This window comes from Ictalurus furcatus, chromosome 10, assembly GCF_023375685.1.
Source record: "Ictalurus furcatus strain D&B chromosome 10, Billie_1.0, whole genome shotgun sequence".
Taxonomy (NCBI): domain Eukaryota; kingdom Metazoa; phylum Chordata; class Actinopteri; order Siluriformes; family Ictaluridae; genus Ictalurus; species Ictalurus furcatus.
In genome coordinates this window covers 12,997,954-13,005,974 of record NC_071264.1, presented here as the reverse complement: position 1 = coordinate 13,005,974, position 8,021 = coordinate 12,997,954, and positions in this window count along the sequence as shown.

Here is an 8,021-nt window from a genome sequence, read left to right as displayed (position 1 = left end):
CTCTATGTGTGAATGTGTGTGCATGATGCAGTGAGATGGACCAGCCTCCCATTCAGTGGGTATTCCCACCTCTCACCCAGTGTACCCTGAATAAACTCAGCAACCATGACCAGGATAAAATGTTTACTGAAGATGAATGCAATAATTAATGTTTTAAATAGGGTTGAAAGAAGTTGGACTCACCCTACTGTAGCAGGAAGGGCATGAATAACTTTTTAAAATTGGATATCTGGAAACGTTTATGTTCACCATTTGTGTTCACAGATAAGCGGCTGCTTATTATGGTTGGTTTACAAGTTGTTGGGATGTATTATTAATGTGTCTGGCCTGCGTTTGTATATGTGTAAATTAATCAACCAATAGGCTACAAACTGAAATGGACTGGCACCAATATATCTGAATAACATGAAACAATCAAATGACTCAGTCTCATTTCACTCGGTTTCTCTCAGGATGAAGGAGAGTGTTGTTGGTTATGTTTAGGTTAATATCTCAGAAACAGATTGCTTCCCTGAAGGCAGTGGATAAAATCTCTCTCTGTGCCTGGCCTTGTCTTGCTGTTGCACAGTCAGGTCTGCTATCACAGCTATCACCAGGCACTCTGTTTCTGAACTTTAGCAGGCTTCAGCTGAGGCAAACAAGTTTTCCACGGTATAAAATCACAGTGATGATGCACCACTTCACTTCATTTTGCATAGTGATTTGCCTCTGCTCTCCAAGCAACAGAACTTATCTAAAGGACTAGTGGGTGAAATTGGAGCTTTAGTGCTCATAGTAACATTACAATGATAGCACTGGAACAATTTGTTTATTACCTGAACCCACCATCTACCCATGTACAAGAAGCACGCCTTGCCTTGGCTAACTTTCCCTCGGCTAGCAAACTGACCTAAAAGCACAAACAAACCTTAATTCCAGAGATCTTCTCAATCTCGTTAATCTACACAATTATGGGCAAAACTTAACTGTAAAATTCGAGGCACAACGATATCCCAGTTATTTTTTATACACCTTGTTAACCTTTGCTACCAAATTGAGCTATATTAGATAGCTAAAAAGCATTGTGAGAATGAGCACTGAGAATGGCATATAGCTTATTTTTATGGACCCATAAGTGCTAATTGGATAATGGAAGCATAAAACTTTTGCTGCCGTTAAAAAAAAAGGGACCATTTGATAGGACACGTACATGGTATTTGAACATAAAAAGCCTCGCTTTTTATCTTTCTTCCCTTATATAAACTGCGGGAGAGCCGGTGCTTAATAGTCTGTCTGCCTGGTAATAATTCACATGCTGAGGCACAACAGGGGGCTGCACTATGCAATTCATCTTCATTTTAATTGAAAACATTTTGTGTTTGGTGTTTCACAGCATTAATAAAGCACAACACCTGAGGAGTTTGGTCTAAATCTAATTGATGGATCCAGAACCAGGTGTATCAGACAGAGAGAGAGAATGCACTAAATGGACACAAACTCATCCGACTGTAAACAAATGCGTCTTCTTAGACGTGTCTCAAAACTAAAGCATGGTTTGTTTCCAAAGGGGATACTTTCATCGACTTTGTCAGCAGGGATCAACCAGATCAGGAAATCTGAAGACCCTTCTCCACGTTCTGCTCTCAGAGCGGAATTACTGATATCTCATACTCAGTTAGGTGTATCGAACAGTCTCTTCTTCCTCAAGACTCTGCTGTGTGTTTGTCCAACCTAAAGTGCACAAAGTCTTTCATGTTGTCAGTGCAGAAGCTGCTCAGAAAGAACATTACATTCTACCCTTGTAAGTCACATGCAGTCTTGCTCGATGCTGTTCAGTGCTGAAGTTTTCAGATGTTATTTATTTATTTTGTAACCGTATTTTATTTTATAGATGCAAATAATATATTTATAGCCCATGCGTTGTCGTGACTTGTTGCTGTTAAATTTACTCCTTAAAATGTAAGCTCATGGTACACTGACAAACGCTGTCAAACCCAAATGCTGGCTTGTCACGGGAAACTGTTCTTTCAACTCTTTCAGGCTCACTGTCTGTCCTTTTATTGAATACTCTAGAAAATGCCGGGTCACTGTGACATGGTCGTCAAGCACCCATCCAGTTCCCCAACCACGATTACAATGGGTGTTTCGAAATGGTAATTTCTAACCTTATGTTTTTGTTTTCCGAGTTATTATTTCTAACAACAGAGGAGCACAGTAACAGATGTCATGATGACAGAAGAGGTGGTTTTAAAATGTTTATCTTGTCTTTATCATTATACACTCACACACTCACTGAGCACTTTATTAAGAACACGTGTACACCTACTCATTCATGTAATTATCTAATCTACCAATTGTGTTGCAGCAGTGTGGTGCATAAAGTCAGGCAGATACGGGCCAGCAGTTTCAGGTAATGTTCACATCAACTATCAGAATGGGGGGAATGTGATCTCAGTGATTTTGACCGTGGCATGATAGTTGTTGCAGGACAAGCTGGTTTGAGTATTTCTATAACTGCTGATCTCCCGGGGTTTTCACACACAACAGTCTCTACAGTTTACTCAGAATGGGGCAATAAAGAAAAAAACATCCAGTGAGTGGCAGTTCTGTGGATGGAAACACCTTGTTGATGAGAGAGATCAACGGAGAATGGCCAGACTGGTTCGAACTGACAGAAAGGCTACAGTAACTCAGATAATCACTCTGTACAATTGTGGTGATCAGAAAAGCATCTGAGAATGCATGAGTTTCTGCTGAGACACTCATATGGTAGGATCAGAATTTGGCACCAACAGCATGAATCCATGGACACAACCTGCCTTGTGTCAACAGTCCAGGCTGGTGGAGGTGGTGTAATGCTGTGGGGAATGTTTTCTTGGCACACTTTGGGCCTGTTAATACCAAGCAAATATTGCTTGAATGCCACAGTCTATTTAAGTTTTGCTGCTGACCATGTGCATTCCTTCATGGCCACAATTTACCATCTTCTAATGGCTTCTTCCAGCATGATAATGCACCATGTTACAAAGCAGAAGTCGCATCAAGCTGGTTTCATGACATGACAATGAGTTCAGTGTTCTTCAGTGTTCTTCCCAGTCACCGGATCTGAATCCAGTAGAACACCTTTGGGATGTGGTAGAACGGGAGATTCACAGCATGAAAGTGCACCTGAACAATCTGCAGGAATTGCATGATGTAATCATATCAACATGGCCCAGAATCTCTAAGGAATATTTCCAACATCTTGTGGAATCCATACCATGAAGAATTTGAGACTGTTTAGGGAGCAAAGGCAGGCCCAAACCAGTATTAGAATAGTCTTCCTAATAAAGTGCTTGGTGAGTGTGTACGAGCATTGTTGTGACTCTGAATGTTTTATCTATGCTAGTAGGCGATGATCTAGACTTGATTAAGCATTCTTTGTGATGCAATGAACACTTTTAAGCCCCCTTAGATGAGAATTTTATATATATCAAAATGGTGACAATATAATGAATAGAAGAGTATGAAGCAATAAGTATGTCTACACTAATTCCAATTTAACAGAAAAACAAAAGATGAATAATTGTCTAGAAGTTGTTTTTTCAATGCTTAGTTTCTGAACTGAGGATAATCTCATCTTGTTATCTCATTTGTTCAAACATCGTTCTTTTGCTGCTGTTTTCCTTCACTTGCCCCACTCTCAAATTTGCTAGGAAGAAAATCTTCTATTAAATATATCAATTTATATATTTTGCTAGCTAATCAGATGAAATGCTTAATGAACTTGATAGTTGATAACTCGGCTTCTCCCACTGCTCCATCTCACAAATTTGCCATGAATGCTGGTGAATTGGCAAAAAAGTGCAGTCTCCTTGTCCTGATTGGTTATATGTTGGTGTTCTTACTTATGAATGACCTACTTTGAGAATATGACACTAACAAAAAAAAATGTATTAATAGAATGATGAATAAACTCACTTCAACCCCAACTCACTGTTCAGACTAATAATAACACATTAATGTTTAAAGCAATTAATGCAATTTCTCTCACAACTACAGTTAGCTTAGCAGTATTTAACGGATAACATATTTAAAGGCATCTTTTTGGCCAAGGCTCCTGGGAGAACCATACCCACAAATGCTGCTAAAATGCTGCTATAATATTGAATACAGGTAGCTTACAGGTAGAGAAGCTATAAGATCTGCAGATAGAGTTCTCACTAGCTCATGCTCATGTGAGGGCTCCCTATGATTGGAGGGCCAGGACACCCCCTTGCACCAGCTGATCTCTCCTGTACACCACTGTCAACAGCTTACCCACTAGGTAGGTGCTAGTTATCAACATACCTTAGCAGATACATTAGCAAAGAATTAATAATAGCACATTATCTGTGTACATGTGTATTACACTGCCTGCTTATTAGTGCATTAGTGCTAATGTACTGTTGTGGTAACAGCTTTGTAGTTGGGTCCATCCTGAGTGAGAAATTTGGAGATGAAATTTATCTGCAAAATTGGACATCATAAACTTTTTTGATCTTCGCTTTACTATGAACTTTTGCATTACATTGTGATTAGATTTAGCTTGGAGTTCAGAATTAGATAGGTGGGGCCATTATGATGTATCTATGTCTATTTCAAGCTACTTAGTTTCCTTTCATGGACTACACCGATTTAGACAAGGAGCCAGTGTTTTACAAAGCACACTATAGCCTCAGCAGGATGACAGCAAAGCAGGTTTTCCAAGTATACAAAAATATTAACATTTTGTTTATACATCACATCATAGGACTCCAGAGGCTTTTATAGGACACAAGACAGTAATGAAAATGAATGACTTGCTTTGGCAGTCTCTTATCACTAAGTGCAGTATGTGCCAGTGGCAGGCCAAGGCGGACACTCAAAGCATATGCTGCTATCTCCTCAGCATCCAGACTCCAATGCTACATGTATTTAAGGCACCTAAACCAGCCTGCTCTCAGCAGTGGATAACTTGTCTAGTCTTTTATATGTCTGCCAGCGTGGGAGGATGTTGGATAAACCGCCAGCCTGGGAAACATTGATAAAGTTGGAAGAATGTATCAGTGAGAGCTCTGAATGAAAAATGCTGAGCTCGGATCGCTCCATCATTTCACACACACTAACAAGGATCTGCAACAATAATTAAGTCACCTCTAAAGCAAAAAGGACAGCTGGAAGAAGAAGGCCTAGACAAATCCATCTTTCTAAATGTCAGACAGACTGTCTGGCATAAATATCAGTGTCAGTGTAATTCTGCATGTTTATCCTATGCAATTTAAATTAAAAAAATTATTATGCTCAAATATCTATCTGCTTTACAGCACACTCTGTTTTCCGTTCTGTTTCTGGACTTTACTGTTCATCTTTTATCACAATTATGTTCACTTTGATCTGCTATCAACAGTAATATTCCAAGGGCAACAGTATTTGGTACAGAGATTAGCAGGCACATCAAATGATGCGACTTTCAAGACAAGGACAGCATGATGAATAAAACTGCTGTAACTGGTGGGTAGCCGAGAGGCGCGTTCATGCGTTCAGTGGGACGAAAGTCACATGCATTAACAGGGAGTGACAGTTACTGGGGCTGCCGAATCACCAGAGCTGTCTCCCTCTGTCTTTCTTTCTCAATGTCACACACTAACTACAGTAGATGCATTCGAATAAAGTATTCAGTATTCTGAATTCTGAACTCTAAAGTTTGGTTTGGTTATACCAAACTCAGCCCAACAATGGATCTGTTATGCCCTGATAAATATATACTCTTCATGCACAAAACCTATCAAATATAGTCATGGTTAAAACCAAATACAGGTCTCACCATTCATAACTCAAACCTATTCTTTATTATTGTATCTGTACACTGTACAGTTCTTCACTCCTAACCTGGAGGTTCATTTCTCTGCACAAATTGAAGCTGTCTTTTAGCTCATGAGGTGAGACAAGTGTGAGGCTTTCCTAAATGTATGGGGATTTCATGATTGAGATGCCACTGTCCTGCTGATATTACGTTTACAAATATGTAAAGTATGTAAAGTAAAGGTAAAATCATTTTTTTCAGCACAGATAAAGTATACTTCAAAGTAATTTATGATGAATAATTTCAGATAAATAATGTAAACATTAATAAATTATGTTTTCTATACTACTTAGAAAACAGAATTTGACCTGTCCCCACTCATTGTAATGACACTTTCCCTTGCTATATTAACATTAAAGTATCTCATGCCTGAAACATTCTTTTCCATGAGTCATCCATTATAGGCTCTAAACATTTTAGTTGTGTCCCACAAAATTGACTCAACCACTAAACATTTGGAATAGTCTGCAAGTCACATGATCAACAGGAAATTGCATCATTCATATTCCCTGAAAATCATGCGAAGAAGAAAAGTAAGTTTGCATTCTTTATCCTTTAATTTCAGTGATATTGACTGATGAGGTCAGTTTGAAAGTACAACTCTGTCACCCAACTGTTTTAATAAATCAAAAGTACATCGTTAATTTAACAAATCTTTTATCTTTAAGTAATTTTTTAGATTGCTGTTAATGTCCTCATGCCATTAGCATGGATCCTACTTCTATGCCAAAAATTAATAATCTGTGTGACTTTAAACCCTTTTACTCAGTTAAGAGCAAGATATATGGCCATTGTAAGCAAAGAAACCTGGTAAAAATGAGATTGTTGCCTGAAATGGGAATACTTTTTAATGGTTAAATGTATTTAAAAAGTTAAATGTTTTCTTAGATTCAAAGGCATTTTATTTTTACTTTATAGTTACAAGGCTAAATGTCACCCCAATCGTGGAATCACCCACACTGTGATTTGTGATTTCTTCATTTTAGGAGTTGGTAAAGTCAATTGGATAACCAATACTGTATTTGCTGTAAAAGACTGCAGATTTCTAACCTGTCTCAATGGTTTCAATGTTTATAATCATACAGGCAAGAGGTTCTAGCTAGGGGCATCACTGAGGGTTTAGGAGGGGTTGAGGGAATCCTAGGTGGAAATGCCATGACTAAAAACTAAAAAGAAAAGAAAAGAGGGCATATAGAGGCTGCATTTGTTTAAGGCCTGAACATTTATGGAATTGATTGATGAAGTGATTGAGTTGACGCTTTTAACTCCAGAAGATAGAATTGCTGTCTTTTTAGATTGAAACCCAGCTGAGTAACAGCGTTGCACATTTAACATGCTAAGAAATAAAGGCAAACAAAGTTGACCTTCAGCAGATATATTTGTATGATTTAGAGTCATGTTTTCTAATCTGTGTTTAGAGAAGCCGCACACTCAATTTTATTTAGTGTTTTCTTGCTCTAAAATACTCATTTGCACCTCATTAAGGGCTTCATAATGAGCAAGAATCAAGTGTTTTGGAAGCAGGGAAAACTCTACATCAGGTAGGATTAGAAACATCTAATATACTGAGTCTTAATATAAGTCATTATTACTTGCTCCCTTTGAGATTTTGATGATGCTAGAAATGCTTCAGTAGGTAAACTGGGCAAGTTTACAGTCAGTATAATAAGAATGGCCCGATCTGACCTAATCTTATAAAAGCTACGCTTATGCAGTGGAACACTGTGGATGTCTAATTTTATGGTTATGTTGCTACATAGTCATGTGGGTCTGATGGCACATGGACACCACAGAGATGTAAGTAACTGCAATTTATTGTATTTTGTAACTTTTCAGAACTCAGCAGCTGCCTTTGGGTTTCCATTAAAAGTAACTTTCAAGTAAACAGATTTTCTGCGTATTTCTCAGTACAGGGAGCAATGTTGTAATTCTGATGTGTGGTAATTGCATATATGCTACAGATGTAATAGATTGAGATTTGGATAGAAAAATGCTGAAATATTTCTTTAATATAGGATTGACACACATACTGTGTTGCTTGGAAACATTAAGACTTTCCTCCGCATGCACATCATTTAATTCCAGATGCCTGTACATTCATCCACACACACACACACCTTACTGTATCTTTAATTAAGAATTTGGCAAGCTCACACTGCAGCAGCAGGTGCAAACTGCC